Source organism: Panthera leo, chromosome C1, assembly GCF_018350215.1.
Source record: "Panthera leo isolate Ple1 chromosome C1, P.leo_Ple1_pat1.1, whole genome shotgun sequence".
NCBI classification, from domain to species: domain Eukaryota; kingdom Metazoa; phylum Chordata; class Mammalia; order Carnivora; family Felidae; genus Panthera; species Panthera leo.
The window spans coordinates 83639705-83646369 of record NC_056686.1 but is presented as its reverse complement, the minus strand read 5'-3'; the positions used below and the strand labels follow the sequence as shown (position 1 = coordinate 83646369).

The window sequence follows — 6665 nt, the reverse complement described above, 5'->3', positions numbered from 1 at the left end:
TTGATTATCCTGTTTCTTTGTCTTTCTGTTCATATTTTAGAAGTAATTTGTAAATACTAAGAAACAAAAAAACAAACCAAAAAAACCCCCCAAACTTTGGGGGTTTGATTAGAATTGCATTGACCTACAGATTAAATTGAAGAGAATTTACATCTTAGCAATATTGTCTTCAAAACATAAACATAGTGTATCTCTCCATTTATTTAGGTCTTCTTTGATTTCTTTCATCAATGATTTTTTTTTAGTTTTCTGCATATAAATTCTGTACAAATTTTGTTAGCTTTATTCCTAAGATTTCATATTTACAGTGCTAGTGTAAATGGTATTTTTAAAATTTAAAATTCCAATTTTGCTGATAATTAAGATTGTGATTGACTTTTGTATATTGATTTTGTATCACGAGGCCATTCTAAAAATAGTCTTTAGTTCCAAGATCTGTTTTGTAGACATTGTGGTTTTCCTACATATGTAATCATATATTTGGATATTGTAACTATGTAGTTACAAAGGTAAGAAATAGTACTATGTCATCTAAATAATTCATATTTGGAAGAGACAAAATTATCCTCTTAAAAAATACATACAAAATTCTAATCACGATAAAACTGTAGCTTAACTGATGTTTGTAAACATATCTAAAGAAAATGTTAATAGACAGGAAATTTAGAAAAGATAAGCCAAAGGGCAAAGTGTTGACATTTAGAGACTAGGAATTAAACAACCACCGCATTTCAGGGATGATAGACACTGAATTTTAAGGAAAATGAGTAATGTTTCTGTTGTAGACAGGAATGACCCATCATATCTGAGCATGGCCTGGATGAAAATACCTCCATTTGTCTGATTTCATTTCCTCCAAACATCATATTGATTATCATTTGGCTTCAGGTTCTAAAGTCAGAGTGCTTTGGTTCTCTTCAGCCCCAGCATTCAAAGGTTAGCTGCAGGCTTTTCAATATCTTTAAGCTCTACTTCCTTCATTTGCAAAATAAAGGTAAAGATAGCACTTCCCTCATAGGATTGTCATGAGAATTAAATAAGATAATACAGGCCAATTTGCTAAAGCAGGCATTCCTAAGTAAAAGAGACATGGCAGATATCTGAGTTTCCACTGTTTTTCCTGGCACTTCTCTTAAAAACACGGCCAGATCAGAAAACCCCAGTAGCCAGAGGCTATGGAGTATACTGTTGCTTCATAAACCCCAGTAGCTTCCCAGGTGTAATCCCATAAGGGTAGAAAGAGGGCTGGGAGACACCAAAGACAGAGGCCACTCAAGATTGGTAGGTGGTAGGTTTAATAAGTCAGGGAATTTAATTAGGAGGCTCATCTTGGGCAGCTAGAGATGAGTAGATTTCCACACCTGCCTGCCAAATCTTAACAGTTTATATAGAGGCCTTAACTGGATTCAGTCACGTATACTATCCAAATGGTCTCAGCAACATATTGCTCTCTTAAGGCTATGTCCTTGAAAATGGCTCCCATTGTGGGAACAGGGGAGACAGCTTACATTTCAAACACTGGGGAGGGATGAGGACACTCTTACTGCCTGGGTCCAGTTGTTCAGTCAACTGACATCACATAACAGTTACCTCCTCTAACCCGCATCAAGGACTGTGGGAGCATAGGGGGCTGGAGATCACGGAGAGTTTTCTACATGAGGAAAGTGAACAGTAGCAATTAGACTCCTCTCCCGGGGCTTCCCAAATGGCTCAGTGAGAAGCAAATGGGCACCTGCTTGTGCTGAGGACATTATCAACCAAAAGTGGACTATAACAGCTAGTAAGACCTTCCTTTACCCCTTCTCTCTAATGCTTCCTTTCTTTTCCCAACCAAGGAGATGCTGGAAGGAGGAGAGACATTGTGGGGCAAGAGGAATGAAAATGTCCACCACATGGCAACTCCTTTCCATTTGCTATCTTGCAGGCACTGGCCGTGAGAAGGTGAGCACTGAATTATCTATAAGATAGAATCAACTGGATTTTTAATACCTGAAAACAAAATCAAGCTTATATATCCTACCCAAAATGTCTTAAGAGACCAAAAAGGAAAAGTAAATTATTGAAGAAAAAATATAACATGTTCATATTTGTACTCTGCAGGAAACAGACTGGGCAATTAACAGGTTTTTGTAACTGGAAACATTTTTTTCCTAATTGGGAACTCTTATTTTTTAACCTTTTCGTGTAAAAAAAAGGCTTTATTTTCCTTTTATCATATTAATGAAGTGTTGAAAAAATATGTGTAAAATGTGAAGCATAATAATAAAATTCACAACACAAACCAGCTGAAATTTAAGAACTAGAAGGTCACAGATATTATCTACTAAGTGCTCTCCCCTATTGCACATACCTGTTTCTACCCTAGAAGTCATTGTTCTCTTCAATTTGTGTTCAAATTATCATTGTGTAGCAGACATCGTCAGTGCCCCACCTACATTCCCTTGGTATTCACAATTCCTGTAAATGCAGATGGAGTATTCCTGCAAGTGTATATGTAACACCATGCCTAGGGGATTTCTTTGGAGTGGATAAGGCAGGCTAGAAGTTCCAGAGAACTTGCTTTTTGATCTTTTTTAGTATCATTTAACACACACACACATACACACACACACACACCTCTTAGCAATACATTGTTCAGTTTTGTGGTATTATATATGTGATACCATATATTATATAGTTTTCTGACTCACTTTTTTCACTCAACATCGTGTTTCCAAAATTCATCTTTTTTGGGCATATTTTGTAATTCATTAATTTTATTACTATGTATACTGTCTTGTGAATAAAGTTGAATCAACATAATTTTTTTGGTTCTCATTATTTATTCACTGATGGATATCTGGATTGCTTCCCTATTCTTTCTGTTATGAACACAGTGCTACTACGAACATAGTTATATAAGAATCTCAGGGCACCTATGCAAAAGTTGTATCATAGTAATGTTCATTCCAAAGTGGTTGTAGCAATTTACACTCCCTCCAGTATAAGAATTCCCATTGAACCAAATGCTCTGCAACATTTGGTCTTGACAGCTTTCTTGATTGTTTTGTAGTGCTGCCTTTATCATACATTGAGTTCTCATACATAGATAGGTGTGTCTGGACTCATTGGAATAGTCAGCGGTTCATTTACATGGTATTGCACCAATAGCATATAACAGTTATTACTCTTTTGTAGAATATCTTAATATATCTGGTAGAACAAGTTTCCCTCTTGTGTTTTTAATCTTTTATGTTTTTTGAATTTTAAAGTACATCTGTTTAATTATATTATAACCATTAATGCAATATCTGCCTCAATAATTTCATTCTGACAATAAAAAAAGATGGCATAATGATGGTTTTAAAGCTGGTTCAATCACAATTTTAGAGGTTTATTTATCAAGAGTGAAAACAGAAGACTATTAAAAATAGCTAAAAAGGTAACATGTGTCATAGTGCTTAATGTTTCTGTAACTGTTGGTAAGGCTTACACCTACGTCTGATGCAGAATTCTTAATGACACTGAAATAGTTATTTTCTCAACCGCAAGGTATGTACTGGTACTGTGGGTCTGGGAGAGACTGGGGATGGGTACTACGCCTCGTCTCCAGTTGTGACTATGCAACAGGAGCAAGTGCGCTTTGTATCTATTCCAGAAGCCCGTCCCCTCCATAAATAACATCCTCCAGATATGTAGCAGCTTCGTGGCTTTCTTCTTCCAGCTTGTACAAGCTAGCAGCCTGTATGTAAAGCAGCTGTAGATTCTTCACTGAGTAATGAATGGATCAAAACATCCATGTCTTTTGCTGTTCTTGCGATCAGTGCGGCAAAAAGCTAGACGTATTCTTCTGTAGGATTAGTTGGCAGATCTTTGTTCTTTGCTGTCTGAGCATCAGGAAAAGGGGCGGGAGGGCCACAATGCTGTAACACTCCAATGGCATTACAAAACTGATCTGCAAGGGCACTCACCACGTCCTGCAGCTGTGTGAGCCTATCAGCCATGTTCCTCCACGAGCTAAGGGAGGCCAGAGACCCTCTTTTGTTTTTACAGGTTAACTATCTGTGGCTCATTTCTTTTTCTGAAATAAATTTTAGAGTAATCATTCTTCAAAACATACAACAGATTTTGTTTGTGGTTCCCTTGAATATTTATTTAGGTTGATTTAGGCAGTAGTGACTTCTTATAATATTGAGACATATTTTGCTTTCACGCAAAAGCATGAAACACCTCTTTATTTAAATCATCTTCTATGTTATTTACAGCTTTGAGGTTTTGTTCACAGAGGTCTTATGTATTCTTTTAAGAAAGCAATTTATTGTTATTGTTGCTATTGCATTATCCTCTTAAAGTTAATTTCTATTTGGCTATCGTTGGTCTAGAGAACCAAATTTCTCTTAAATAGGTGTTCACATTATCTGCAAATTATGTCAGTTTTATGTCTCATCTTCTATTGCATATATTATTTATTTTTCTTTCTTTATAGTCTTTGCCAGAACCTCCAATAGCATGTTAAATAGCAGCAGTGTTAGTAGACCTTTTTGTCCTGTTCCTCATCTTACAAGGAACACATTAAAAGTTTTTCCATTAGGTACAAAATTTGTTGTAGGTTTTGGTATATATATCTTACAAGTTAGTCGTCTTCTATTCTTAATTTGCTAATAATGCCTTTTAGATAATGACAGCTTGCCTATTATCAAATACGTTTTTTGCCTCAATTGTAAAAATTACATAATTTTTTCTCTTTAGTCTATTAATATCATGAATTATAATTGATTAAATTCAATTTATTTTAAATTATAAGACTATTCACTGGATGTGAAGAGAGAAATATGACATTTAGAGCTGCTGTAGTGTGGGCAAAGACCTTGTTTAACAGTGAAACCAATACACGGAAAAACAGCAGAACAAAACTAAGAGATTAAGACAACCAGATCCTGACAATATTGTATGCATTGTGGCAGGAAGCCACACATGAATTCAGTACTCCCCTAAACATTTGTTGGGTAAGCCAATAAATTATCTGAAACCAGTGTGAGTTTGCTTTTGAGGTACTTAATTTGAAAACATTACTCACATAATTCAGGGTTTGTTTTCTTTCCAGCTGTCTAACACTATTTATGAAATAGTCAATTCTATCTTCATAATTTTGGATGCCTCCTTTACTTTGACATCAATTTGCAAAAATTTATGGGTCTGTTCCTTAACAGCGCTCCACTTCTTTGTCTGTTTGGTTTATTCCTATACCAGTGGCATTCTCTAGCTCTTCAAAGAGCTAGAACAAACAATCCTAAAATTTGTACAGAACCAGAATAGATCCCAAATAGCCAAAGCAATCCTGGAAAAACAAAAACAACAACAGCAACAGCAACAAACAAACCAAAGCTGGAGGCATCACAATTCTGGACTTTAAGCTGTATTACAAAGCTGTAGTCATCAAGACAGTGTGGTACTGGCATAAAAACAGACATACAGATCAATGGAACAGAATAGAGAACCCAGAAATGGACCCACAGATGTATGGTCCACTAATCTTTGACAAAGAAGGAAAGAGTATCCAACGGAAAAAAAGACAGTCTCTTCAGCAAATGGTATTGGGAAAACTCGACAGCGACATGTGGAAGAATGAACCTAGACCACTTTTTTATACCATACACAAAAATAAACTCAAAATGGATGAAAGACCTAAACATAAGACAGGAAGCCATCAAAATCCTAGAGGAGAAAAGAGGCAACAACCTCTTTGATCTCAGACACAGCAAACTTCTTGACTTCTTTCCAGAGGCAAGGGAAACAAAAGCAAAAATGAACTTTGGGACCTCATCAAGATAAAAAGCTTCTATACAACAAAAGAAACAATTAGCAAAACTAAAGGGCAACCAGTGGAATGGGAGAAGATATTTGCAAATGACATATCAGATAAAGGGGTAGTATCCAATTCTGTAAAGAATTATCAAAATCAGCACCCCAAAAAACAAATAATCAGTGAAGAAATGGGCAAAAGACATGAATAGACACTTCTCCAAAGAAGATATCCAGATGGCTGACAGACACGGAAAAGAATGCTCAACATCTGGGAAATACAAATCAAAAGCACAAAGAGACACCACCTTACACTTGTCAGAATGGCTAACATTAACAACTCAGGCAACAACAGACGTTGGTGAGGATGCAGAGAAAAAGAAACTCTTTTGCACTGCTGGTGGGAATGCAAACTGGTGCAGCCACTCTGAAAAACAGTATGGAGGTTCCTCAAAAAATTAAAAATAGAACTACCCTACGACCCAGCAATTGCACCATTAGGTATTTATCCAAGGGATATAAGTATGTTGTTTCAAAGGGGCACATACACCCCAATGTTTATAGCAGCACTATCAACAATAGTCAAAGTGTGGACAGAGCCCAAATGTCCATCGACAGATGAATGAAAAAAGAAGATGTGATATATATATATATATATATATATATATATATATATATGATGTAATATTACTCAGCAATCAAAAAGAATGGACTCTTGCCATTTGCAACAATGTGGATAGAATGAGAGTGTATTATGCTAAGTGAAATAAGTCAGAGAAAGACAAATATCATATGACTGCACTCATATGTGGAATTTAAGATGCAAAACAGATGAATATAAGGGAAGGGAAGCAAAAATAAGATAAAAACAGAAGGGGGATACA

General features: G+C 35.9%; 1 pseudogene; it reads right to left on the bottom strand.

Annotated features, from left to right (window-relative positions):
• Positions 1-3747: 3747 nt before the first annotated feature.
• On the bottom strand, positions 3748-3983 carry LOC122225931 (annotated as a pseudogene).
• Between the last annotated feature and the right edge of the window lie 2682 nt (positions 3984-6665).